Source organism: Epinephelus fuscoguttatus, linkage group LG5 (assembly GCF_011397635.1).
Source record: "Epinephelus fuscoguttatus linkage group LG5, E.fuscoguttatus.final_Chr_v1".
NCBI classification, from domain to species: Eukaryota; Metazoa; Chordata; class Actinopteri; order Perciformes; family Serranidae; genus Epinephelus; species Epinephelus fuscoguttatus.
The window spans coordinates 19,911,166-19,915,955 of record NC_064756.1 but is presented as its reverse complement, the minus strand read 5'-3'; positions in this window follow the sequence as shown (position 1 = coordinate 19,915,955).

Below are 4,790 nucleotides of genomic sequence, written 5' to 3'. Positions count from 1 at the left end.
TCCACGGCGCAGCGGCACAGAGACTCTACTCAACTTGGGACCAGTGTCAAAGCACCCATATTAAGACTGAGGACTTCCGGAGACAGAACACAGAATAAAACCCTCTTTAAATATAGATATACATATAGAATACACTACAATAGCCTAATTCACTCAAGATAATCTAAGATAAGATAAGATAAGATAAGATAAGATAAGATAAGATAAGATAGACTTGATTGTCCCGAAGGAAATTTGTCTTATATATATAATAAAGTCCATAATCAAATGCAACATAATAAAGAATCACATCATTATAGATTAAGTTTTGGTCTATATTGTAGCTCGGCATAAGTTTAAAAAATGTTGCATCCTCCTTTACTGCGCCTCCTGGCGAGCAGCTAAGTGGCTCAAATCAAACGCACCCACAGGTGCACGCTGTCTGTGGCTGACATGCTACATGCTACTTCTGAATTCACTGAGGATATTTTACCTTCAGTGAGGGATGCTGGGACTTTGTGCTGTTGTGACTGCATTCAGATCATCATGTTTGAAAAGTCTGAGGAGTTCAGTGGGACAGAGAGGCTGAGAATAAACAAGCAGAGGAGTTCAAAATGGAGCAGACGGTGCAGGCCTACATCACATCACAGATTGATCTGACAGGTGAGTCCTACAACAAACTTTTTCGTGTGTGCTCTACACTGTGTAAAAACTTTGCATCTCTCCTTTGCTTTAATATGCGTGTTTGTGGCTGCTGCAGCCGCTGCTGTTGAGTTTGTTTATTTATCTCATGTTGTTGTTTTGCAGATGTTTAATTCTGCTGTTGATCCAATATGAAGTGTCAGGGTATTTAGTGGCTGAAAAGCTTAATTTTAGTTGCACCCACTGTGGTTACCATCTCTCTTTTTTGGCCATTTTTGTTTAGTTGTTTAAGTTTTGTCCTCATTTCCGGTTTTGTTCTGCATTTGATAATCAGTTGTGTGCAGGCTGCAAAGTGTCAATGGTGGAGGAACATATTGTTGGTTTGGATTTAGGGGCTCCGTGGTGTCATGTTGACATGTTGATGCACTTATACTGTAGCCTAAATATGTTCATTAATTAAATAGGTCTATCATATAACATTGTCATGCCATAGTTTTTTTTTCCCTCTATAGGCCTAACCTCCCAGCTTGCAAACAAGGTCACTTTTTTGGAAACACATTTTTGTGCTCATTTTCAAAGCAACATGTGTAAGATGACAAAATATTATGTGTTACAAAGTGTATGGCTTACTATACAGCCAGTATTGATTTGAACATATAGCTTACATCAGGGCTGTCAAACATGGCTCCTGGGCCAGAACCAGCCCACCAATGGGTCCAATCTGGCCCACTAGATAACTAGACTAAGATTTGATTGATTGATTGATTGATTGATTGATTGATTTTTATTTGTGTCATGCACACTTACATGTGCTCAACCCTCATGAGTTTACAAGACACCATTACAATGACACTACAGTAACAATCCAAAGTAAATACTATCGAACTACTCAGTCCAGAAACAAAATGCTCTGCCTTCTATCCTGGCAAAGAAATTCAGCCACAAAAAGGTTCCCCTCTGAAACAAAACTCAAATTTTTCATGATCATCCAACCAAAAGAAATCAACATACACAGAGGTCATCTTACTGAATAATACATTCCTTATGTCTTCAAATACAGGACAATAAAACAACAAGTGAACCTCATTCTCAACTTAGCCTAAATGACACAACAAAGATATGAGGTGCCAGGTTGCAGGAGCGAGTTAACAATGTGTTGCCTGCTTCATGTAAAATTTTGCTTCGGAGCCTCTTCCACCCTGACCAGAAAACAGTTCTCTGATATAATGAAGAATACTTAACTGTGACCATGTTTAAAGATATTGATCATCGTGCAAAAATATTGTCAATCAGCAGCGTCAGTTCAGAAGAATCTGTATCAGGAAATGTGTGGATAAATGCACATGTAATGACAGTGAGAAGTAGACAGACTGAATGTGGAAAAAGTGAGACATACTGGTCAAATTACGCTTATTTTTCTTAGAACATGTCAGCTGTTTTGTTAAAGAATGAACGCCTACAGAATGTACTTGTCATTCTTTACACAAAAATAGGTAAACTATTGGAGCTGATGACTTGTAGTTTCATCATCTGAGATCAAACTGGGCTGTATGTGGCCCATGATCTAAAATAAGTTTTACACCCCTGGCTCAGATGTGAGAGCAGTTTGGTTGATTGTAGGGGTCAAAATCCAGTTCCTTCTGCTTACATGCCCAATGTAATTGCCCATTATGTCTACGTAAATGGGAACTGTTTCTCTAAAGAAACTCATCTGCTCAATGAATGTAGTGTATATAAGAATGAAAGAGAGAGGAATCAGTTTTAAAACACATAAAGTACACAACGTAACTTTATAAGTGGCCCATAAATTAAAACAAAATAATTAGTTTAGTAAAAATAGAGGATAAAGACCAAAACAAGCAGACACGAAACACCCAAAAAGCTTTATTTATTATCTTCCTTTTAGAATCAAGCATTTACAGGTTTTTATTTTGAATACACTATCACTGTACTTCCTGCATGACATGGGCTTTCTCTGGCTAACTTTATGCGTCTCATGCTGGAGCAGGGCAGTGTGGCAGGGCCTCCCCCTCCTCCTCCTCCTCCTCCTCCTCCCTTTCCTCCTCCCTTTCTTCCCCTCCGCTCAACATCAGCACCAGAGGTTTATGGAGGAGAGCCAGCGGCAGGTTGTGCTGCTATGCAGAATTTACTGTAGCCCTGTGTTTTTAGCCCAGGGCAGGCACAGCCTCTATCATAAACTCTTTCTCAGTCCATTTTCTCATCAGCACTGACGATATCTAAGTGTGAGGATTAAGAAAACATTTGACTGAATCTGGAAAGAGATAAATTGCATCTGGTCTCTAATGACTGCTGTATCCAACCACAGTTTTAGTCTCCTTGTTTAGCTGCCTCACATCAGACAGGATTCAGTGGCAGGAACTGCATTAGTAAAGGCGGTTGTAAAGGGATGGATGCCATAGCTTGAATGTTTAATCACGATCCTCTGTGGGGTTTTTTCCCTTTGATCTGCTTTTATTGATTTTTCCTTATCATTAGACTGGTGCATTAGCGTCAGCCTCATTTCCCTGAGTGGGTGCTACACTGCACCGTGACCTGTGTTAGTGATGAGTGGGGGAAACGGTGCAGATAGTGATGAATGGGGATTCCCTGAATGAAACCGAGCCCTCAATGTGATGTCACGCTATTGATCTAGTATTTCATCTCGATGCACAAACCTAATTGCCTTCAAATGTGTTTTTTAGTGCATTTCCCAGATGTGTTAGTCATAACTCCCCCTTTGCATTAAACTCCCTCTGTCTCCTTCCCCTCTGTCTTTTTGAAATGTACAGAGGAGAAGAAGGGAAGGAGACGAGTGGTAGATACCACCCAGATCATTTAGTTTTACGAGCTCCTAGACTCTTCATGAAAATGAGATTGCTGTTTATAGATGCAGGATAATTTCTCCAACAGGGTTCAGGTTGAAACAGAGGAATAGTTGGGGTTAGAGCCCCACCTTGTGGCAGGGCAGTGTGCCTACAAGACTCAGGGAAGTACTTGGTTTTCATTTTATTATATATAAAATATATATTATTATATATTTAAGAATGGATGATTTTTTTCTATGCACGATGAGAAAATATTCCACAACAGTATTACAGTTGCCACTCAGATCACTTAATGCATCCATAATCTTGCATTTAGATACATCTTTAAATCTTGTTAAACACTGGAACATTACATACTGTCAATGCAATACAAACAGCAGTCAGTACGCAAAGAAATCCGTGAAATATTTACCAATTTAAAGGGATACGTTGCTGGTTTTCAACCAGCTTTGTGTCATAACAATGTGGGCAGTATGTGTAAAAGAACTGTGGTAAACTTTCCTCCGCCCTACCAGTTCCCAGATCGCCCTGCTCATCTTCCAATGATTTTTCCTGGCTCTAAGGCTGTTGCTCAAACTAAAGATTGTACTTTTGCATTTTCATATGCCCGCCACCATGGACACAGAGTATAAAAGCGGATTGAACGGCTGCTCCCTTTCTCTCTGAAACTCAGATCAAACTGAGGCAGTGCTGATCAAATATAAACCAAGATAATGTTACTGTAGTGTCTAATTCTCCCCTGAAATGTTTTCAGAAAATTATTTTAGTGCACTTTATGGCTAGCCTGGAAATCCAGACCCAAATCTAGAAAGATTTAAGGTCTTGCCATGAGTAATGAAAATGGCCCAACTTGAGGGGCGGCACCAAGCATGCGTTTGTAAATATCACTGCACGCAATTGGATAACACTACGACCAATCAGAACAATACACGGGGTGACGTATCCAGAGCTTAGCTACCAGCGGAGCTAACTGGTAGATTAGACTCTTGCCATATCCGGTTGGCAAAACAGCAAAAACGTCCTTCTTGCAAAGGAAAGACTTGAATGCCGTCTTCTGTTCCTCTTTTAGAGAAAAAGCCAAGTCTAACTCATCCATTGTAGCGGCCAAAGCTGTTTCAAACAACTGGTGTTCATCTGTAGCCATCTTGCAGTGTTTACTGACTGATTCCAGACTTCGTCGTCACAGCGCTGTCGTCATCTGTTTAGCTCGCCTCTGGCCCGCCTATATCAAATACACTGATGTGATTGGTGCAGATCGGCTCCAAGGGCATGGGTAATGAGCATCATTACTGATTGCCAGAGTGACTCGCTGAGCAAATTCAAATTGTGCTCTCGCGAGAACTC